At 52.5% G+C, this 8,225-nt stretch overlaps 1 non-coding gene across 1 annotated transcript; it reads right to left on the reverse strand.

Annotated features, from left to right (window-relative positions):
- Window positions 1-7,259: 7,259 nt before the first annotated feature.
- On the reverse strand, window positions 7,260-7,363 carry LOC117797318. The gene has a single exon (XR_004622250.1). It is a non-coding gene; the product is annotated as a U6 spliceosomal RNA (small nuclear RNA).
- Window positions 7,364-8,225: the final 862 nt, after the last annotated feature.

An 8,225-nucleotide genomic window follows, 5' to 3' on the forward strand; every position in this document is an offset into this window, starting at 1 on the left:
TTTTTTTTTTTTTGTTTTGTTTAATGTATATTTTTATTATAATTATTATATATGAATTCCCTTCAAATCGTTCCTTTTTGTTAACAAGGGGCATGGGAAGGGTGGGGGTGGGGGGGGCAGAGGCATCCGACCCCAGGAACCTGCAGGGCGGGGCTGGGTCAGTGCCCTCTAAGGACATTTTTGACCTTGTTCAACCTTTCCACAAAGAATAAATGGTGTTTCACATTCTTCGTGTGGCTGCCTTCTCTCAGAGAGGTGAATGGAAAGCATGCCCATAACCGGTGTTTCCTGTGACGTGGATTTTCGGCATTTTTCATAAAGGAATCTGTTTATTCTTGGTGGACAATGGGGATTCAGGGCCATAGCTGGGAAGGAGGGCATACTTACTCCATGGGGGCAGGGAAGTGGTCCACAGAGCCCGCCGCTCTCTCCCAACCCAGCCAAGAGGTTACCTTCGAGGCCCAGAGCTGCAAAGGCAAGAGGAAGTGGTCAAGCTGGGGCCACTCGGAAAATCTTCCTAAATTGCATTACCCTGTCCCGTGATCTGGCCGCAGACCCTCCGTTTCCTCAGACCTCTCTTGCTGCTGCTGTGGGGACTCCCAGGATCGTCTTCGGCCTCAGGCAGGCCCTTTACCCCAGCCCTCCACGTCAAAGCCTCTTCTAGGCCTGGGGGGCTCTGCCTGGGGGGCGGGGGCAAAAGGAACACTTGGGAAGGACGGACAGTTGCCCCGTGGCCAATCAGAAGCAGCCTATCTCGGGCAAAACAGGAATCTCACCCCAAGCGCCCAGGAGAGGCAGGACGGTTAGGTCGGAAGGGAAGAATAACAAGGCTTTGTTTCTTCGAAACTGCTGCCCCAGACAGGGTTCCCAGGCTGTCGACCCACCCTTCCTCCGAAACCAGCCTGGAGGGAGGAATAGCTCAGTTGCTGAGTCAGCTCAGCTGAAGGGGAGCAGCCCTCTTTCTTCCTCCCCTTCCCTTCCTGCCTTAGCCCGGCCCTCCCTGGGCTCCAGCCCAGGCCCCCTCCACAGCCTTTCTCCAAGAGTGCTGGCCCCACCTAGGCCGGTGTGGTTCTATCCAGCTGCTCTTCAGGGCTGGTTGGTGTGATTGCTTTGGCAGAAGGGGTACCCCACCTCTCTGCCAGCCAGGAACCCTGACCCTATGCCTGGCCTCCTCCACGTCTCCTGCCAACAGCTGGTTGGCACAGCCTGTGTATCTCAGTGGATTTGGACGCCACCTCCCCGCCACCCTCACCGGAGGGGATGGGGACCCGGGGAAGCTGGCATGGGAAAGCCAGGGGTTGTCTGGGGGGGTGTAGGGGGCCGTGCATGTCGCAAGGAGCTCAAAGATGAGCTCATGGCCCCTTTGTGTTTTTGTGGCCCGCATCTGGAGGCAATTACAGATGTTATCCAGTGGGAGTTCTGCAAAACACAGCTGGAACCAGTACAGGAGCCTGGGGAGGGGGGACTGCCAGAGGGAAGAGGAGGGGAGCCTAGGGCTGCCACGGCTGGAGTGCGGTTTCCCCATCACGAGGAAATTGTTTGGCCCTGATTCTGGAATCACAAGATGCTCTCTGAAGCCAAGGGGGAGAGATGGGAATGGAGGACCAGAGACAAAGGGGGGAAGAGGTGGAAAGGCTTCCCAAGCAGGGAAAACTGTGGGGTGGAGGCCGCCAAGGTCCCGTGCTTCTGACGCGCCCCGGGCCTAAGGGATCCAGCCCAGGGAGGCCACCCAGAGACCCCGGGAAGTGCCTCGCCGATCACACAGGGTCAGGCAGGGTGAGGGGAGAACAGAGGTCCCTGTGGCTCCCGAGAGACCTGAAAATGCCGCTTTCACTGGCCCTACCCCGCTTTGTCCGTTGGGCCTGACCCAGTTTCCAAGGTTCCAAGTTCCTGTATTCGAAAGCAGCACATGTGAGCTAGAGTGGCCAGGAGGGAGCCAAGGGGAATCTGCGAGGAGGTTTGGGCAGAACCCAGGGAAGCAGCCTCACAGGAGACTGGAGCAGGGGCAAGCGCTGAGGAGAAGCAGTGCTCTGCCCCCCACTGCACCCCACAACTTTGAGGCGGGGAGCCACAGACTCCCTTCCCCAGGGCTCCTGCCACCAGCTGGGCCCGCACCTCCAAGGCTGCCAGCCAGATGCTGGGTCAGTGACGTGAGGACGGAAGATCGAAGAGGAGCCGGGCCCTCCAGAGAAGAGAGGACTGAGCAGAGTGACCCCTCACACACAACCTGGCCAGCCCTGCTGGTCCTTCACTGTCCCTCCCCTGCGGCCCCTTCCCCCCACTCTGACAGACATCCCAGTCCTCTTTCCCCTCTGTACTCCCACTTCCCTTTCCAGCCAAAGGGAGGTGGTAAAAATAAACCAACATTTGCTGAGGTCCTCATGACACCCAGTGACACAGGCACGACCACTGCCCCTGTTTTACAGGATTGGAACCTGAGGCCCAGATAAGACTTCCTTAAGGTCGGAGCTTGTTAGGCCCAAATGAAAACCCAGGTCTGTCTGAATTTTTTTTTTTTTTTTTTTTTTTTTAATCTGTGCGGGTAGATTCTGCCCGTGTCTCAGGGTGTCTCTTCCAGTGTGGCGCCGTGTGGCCGGTGTGTGTGGTAGTATGTGTTCTGGGGGTCTGAGGGACCACGTGTGCTTGCCTCCTGTTCCATGTGGCAGCATCGGCATGGGGAGAAGGAATGCAGCAGGAGAAGGGCTATTCCTCAGGAGCCCACTTTGCCTGCAGTCACCTCCTTTTGGGGGACAGGAACAGGTACCCCGAGGGAAGGAAAGAAGAAACAGGAAGGACTCAGAAGCCAGAAGGACTGAGTGGCTCGAATGGCAGCGGCTAGGGTAGGGATGGGGGTGGCGAATGGCTGTGGCAAGGGCCTAGGAGGATAGTTCCCGTTCCCTGAGGCCCCAAGGGAACCCCAGTCAAGGGTAATCTATTGTCCTGCGGTCCCTGTACCCCTTCTTTACCCACCCTCCAAATCTGCATTCACTTCATTTAAGACATCAATGCCTGCACACCTAACCTGGGGGGTTCGGCCTTCGTCCCTCAGACAGTCTTGGGAGACTGGGGAGACCCAGAGGCAGCCTTCGAGGGGGCTGGGCAATTGGGGCCTGGAAAGGAGGCAGGCCTGACTGGCCAGAAGCCACCTTCCAAATGAGCTCACACACATACTTTCCACCCTGGCCCAGGGCCGAAGGCTGAGCGCCTTCCAGGCCAGCCTTCCCCAGCCAGGCCCAGCCCCCTCTGTCCTCCTCTGTCCCTCACCAGTCCTAGAACCAGGGGTTTTACAGCAGAACTGGGCACCCAGGGCAGGGCTATTGCCACACCCCAAGGGAGCAGCTTTCACTGCCTCGCCCCACCCCCAGGGTACCTTATTTCTCCAATGGGCCCTTTGTGGCTTAGAGGAGGAGGAGACTAGTTTCCTGCCCCCCAAGTCCCACACCTGGGTGGGGAGGGGCAATAGAGGGCACAGAAGAGGTGTCCACACTGCAGTGAATGGGCGGAAGGACTTCCTCTGAGTGCCTGAAGTAACCCATTGACTCAGGGACCAGACCAGGTCTGGGAGCTGTCTCACCATGGGTCACATCCTGCTCACACATTCACTTCCCAGTAGGGGCACTTCCCTCATTTGGGGCAGGATGGGGTCTGGGTGGGGCAAGGTCTGGATGACCACGAGGGAGGGGGAAAGACCGGTATCTCCGGAGACCTAGCGGATTCACACACACGCGACAAGCTCCAGCTCCTTTCGATCCTGCCTGTGGTCACAGACGTCAGCCTTTGCTCAACTTCCAGAGACACGGAGCACCAGGCCAGAGCGCAAAATCAATTCCCAAAAATGCTCTCCTTGGCCACTCCGTGTCTGGCTGTGTGCTAGGATCGTGGTTGTCCTGACCGTATATTCTGGATCCAATAATATAACCTTCCTGAGGTTCTGTGCATTAGTGCATTCAGACATGGCAGATAATTCAAAAACATGGCCACTGCGAGCAGATCACACAGCCTGCCCCAGCCCTCCAAGGCACTGCTGGGATAGCTCTGTCAAGGAATGACTATGATTCATAAGAATACTGACCCCACCACAGCCACGGGACAAGCATGTTCTGTCTTCGCTTCCTTACAAAGGAGTAGGATGGCGCTAGGCACGCAGGAGCCCCTTAATAAGTTTGTTGATTTGAAGGGACGCCTGGATGGCTCAATCATTTAAGTGTCTGCCTTCGGCTCAGGTCATGATCCCGGGGTCCTGGGATCAAGTCCCAGATGGGCTCCCTGCTCAGCGGGGAGCCTGCTTCTCCCTCTGCCTGCCCCTCCCTCTGCTTGTGCTCTCTCTCTGACAAACAAATAAATAAAATCTTTTAAAAAGGGGGGAAAATGCTTGTTGACTTAAATTGCCGGTGAAAGTTGTGAATTACACAAACAGCTGTAGCTGGGAATGTGTAAGTACTGTACAAGTATTACAAGTATTGTGTACACGAGTATTACGTATACATAAGTTAAAAAATCATTGAGTTCTATGTGTTAGTACATTTTATGAACTTGACTATGTATTTTACCTCAATCTTTAAAAAGTTAAAAAAAGAAAGAAAAATATATCCAGGTAATGGGTTCATAATTCCTAAGCAACTACTTTGTCCCCGTGGCCTCCTCACGTGTCCCCCACCGCCTGCCCTTAATCTGGGAGTGATCAGTACTGCGTTGTGTTAACCCAGCGCTTCTGGAAATACCAATCCTTCAGCCTGCACCCTCAGGCCAGCCTGCTCCCCGGATCCTGACCTGGGGGGCCCACACACAAGTCTCTAAGATCCACGCCAGTTGTTCCCAAAGTCTCTCCTCCACTTTACCGGCCTGTGCGCCAGAGACCCCCCACCCCTTGCCTGCACAAAACTGCGTCTAAATCCCGGGTGGAGGAAAGCTGGACAAGGGGCCAGAGGTACATCCACCCCACTCTCCAGCTGGCCACACTCCCTCCGCCGCAGAGACCAGCCGGTCAGGGTTTGCGGGGCGATAGCGCCCCCTTGTGCTGGGTGTTGGCACTGCCAACCAAGCTTGAGAGAGGCAGGGGCCACGCCAGCCCCCCAACAAGGGCCAGGGATACCGCCAGCCTGTTCCTTCCCCCTTTCCACTTTCCAAGTTTCCACCCAGGACACCTGTACTTAAAGGGGTGGGACTATGGGCGCACCAGGATGACAAGCCTTAGTCTTCCAGCTGCAGAGAAGAAAAAGGCAGAGTTTCCCTCAGCTGTCTCTGTGCGGGGGCTGGTGGGCAGCTCCCGAATAACAACAGGAAGGAAGAGGGAGTGGAGTCGAGGGGGTGCGGGAGGAAGTAAGGGGGCACTTCGGTGCCCTCTCAGAGCCCCTCCGAGTCGCCATGCTGCCCCCCTCTGGACGCCTCAGACAGTGGTGGCTCCAGGATGCCCTTCCCCTGGGCTAGGACCTCGGAATGCTTCGACAGGGCTCCTTCTTGCCAAGGCCCGCCGGCCTCCCTGACTCCTTTATCCGCGCGTGGGCATTTCTGTGTCGCTTCCCTGAGGCCTTTGGAGATCATGCCTCCTCTTGGGGCGCCTCTAGCCTGCACCCATCCTCCTAACCTCATCCCTACCCTAACCTCAACCTCACCCCAGGAGGATCCTTTAATCCCAGTCTCACATTTAGAGGGCTCTTCAATTTTGTACTTTAACAAAAATGCCTGTAGGCATTTTGTAACTATCACTATATTATTGCTGTGTTTATGCGAAGAGTTTTTATTTGTTAAATAGAAACATTTAAAATACACTAAGTATTGGGGTGCCTGGCTGGCTCAGTCAAGTAGAAGATGTGACTCTCGGGGCGCCTGGGTGGCACAGCGGTTGAGCGTCTGCCTTTGGCTCAGGGCGTGATCCCGGCATTATGGGATCGAGTCTCACATCAGGCTCCTCCGCTATGAGCCTGCTTCTTCCTCTCCCACTCCCTCTGCTTGTGTTCCCTCTCTCGCTAGCTGTCTCTATCTCTGTTGAATAAATAAATAAAATCTTTAAAAAAAAAAAAAAAAAAGATGTGACTCCCGATTTCAGGGTTGTCAAGTTCAAGCCCCATGCTGGGTGTAGACATTACTTAAAAAATAAAATCTTTATAAATAAATATAAAAATAAAATATACTGAGTATATTCAAAACAATCTTAGTCTTTTACTTTGTAATATACCAGACACCCCCCAAAATGGACATGATTTGAGGTTGCTCCAAACCTCCGAGGTGTGTCTCCAACCCAGTATCTCATTCTTTCCAAAGGGCAAGGAAACTTGCTCCTATAACCATATGGCAGGGTCTTTAATCCCCACTCCCTTCAAACACAGAAGTTTCCACATCTTGAAAAGCTCTCTCCTGGATACTGCTGCAGCCTTGAATGATTTCCCTCATATCCCCCTTTTCTGTCAAGCCAAGGTTTTTCAACAGCTGTCTGCATTCCTTCAGTAGTCATTTTTAAAAATTTTTTAAAGTTATTTATTCATTTAAGTAATCTCTACACCCAATATGGGGTTCGAACTCACAACCCCAAGATCAAGAGTGGCATGCTCTTCTGACTGAGCCAGCCAGGCGCCCCAACCAGTCATTTCTTTTGAAACTAACCTCCACATCTTTAATTTATGTATTTGACAGACAGAGCAAGAGAGCACAAGCAGGGGGAGCAGCAGAGGGAGAGGGAGAAGCAGGGAACCCGACACAGGGCTCGATCTGAGGACCTTGGGATCATGACCCAAGTGGAAGGCAGACACCCAACCAACTGAGCCACCCAGACACCCCTGAAACTTATCCTTTAATAAAAGGGGGTAGGATGGGGCGCCTGGGTGGCACAGCGGTTAAGCGCCTGCCTTCGGCTCAGGGCGTGATCCCGGAGCTATGGGATCGAGCCCCACATCAGGCTCCTCCTCTATGAGCCTGCTTCTTCCTCTCCCACTCCCCCTGCTTGTGTTCCCTCTCTTGCTGGCTGTCTCTATCTCTGTCAAATAAATAAAAATAAAATCTTTAAAAAAAAAAGGGGGGGCAGGACCTGTGTGGCTCAGTAGGTTACGTCTGCCTTCAGCTCAGGTCATGATCTCGGGGTCCTGGGATCTAGCCCCGTCCTCGTCTTCTTCTTGGGGCTCCCCGCTCAGCAGGGAGTCTGCTTCTCCCTCTTCCTCGGCCACTCCCCACTGCTCATGCTCTCTCTCTCAAATAAATAAAAAATCGTTTTTAAAAAATTGAAGTTTAATTAACATACAGGGTTATATTAGTTTTAGGTGTACAATAAAAATATGGAATGCTTCATGGATTCGTGTCATCTTTGCACAGGGCCCTGCTCATCTTCTCAGTATTGTTCCAATTTCAGTATATGTGCTGCCACATTGAGCACTGAAATTTCTCCTTAAAGGTCCCTCATGACCTCTTTCCTCCCAGGTCTTTTCTCTGCTTTCACTGTGTTGGCTTCATGTTAGCATCGAACACAACTTGCTTCTAGAAGCTTCTTTGCCCTTGTTTTCTGGGAAGTCATGCCATCGTGAAATTCACAATTCACAGAGTTGCCAAGGAATCCTGAAGGTCCAGGACATCTGTCCCTCTGCATCAACCCTACCTGTACCCTCAGCTTCTGTATCTCAAGCAGGGAATAGACTGACTTTTTTTTATTTGCTCTGTTAATTCCAGGCTCTGCCCTTCAGACTGCACAGAACAAACAAATTCTTGTTCCATGCTATAGCTCTTCAAATATTTGCATCTGGTTTTCATATATTCAATCCCTCACTCAAGTTAAGCTTTTCTTTAGGTGAAATGACTTTCTAGTTCCATAAATAGCTTATCATATGACATGGCTTAGAGACCCTTCATCAGTCTGAACACCCTCCTCTGGATTGATTCATTATATCAATATATATTTTTTTAAGATTTTATTTTAAGGTCATCTCTACACCCGATGTGGAGCCCAAACTCACAACCTGGAGAGTCTGAGCCAGCCCAGCACCCGCACTGTATCACTCCTTTAAAACATAGCTTCCAGCACAGAGAGAGGCAGTATCACACCGGTTAGGAACAAAGGCTCTGCAGTTACACAATCCAAGTGTGAATCCAGTCTTTACAACTTACTGGTTTGGCGGCCAGCAAGTTATGTAACTTTACGGAGCTTGCACTTCCTCATCTTTGTTTTTATTTTTATTTTTTTTAAAGATTCTATCCATTTATTTGACAGAGATAGAGACAGCCAGCAAGAGAGGGAACACAAG

The sequence above is a fragment of the Ailuropoda melanoleuca genome, chromosome 20, assembly GCF_002007445.2.
Source record: "Ailuropoda melanoleuca isolate Jingjing chromosome 20, ASM200744v2, whole genome shotgun sequence".
In the NCBI taxonomy this organism is placed as follows: domain Eukaryota; kingdom Metazoa; phylum Chordata; class Mammalia; order Carnivora; family Ursidae; genus Ailuropoda; species Ailuropoda melanoleuca.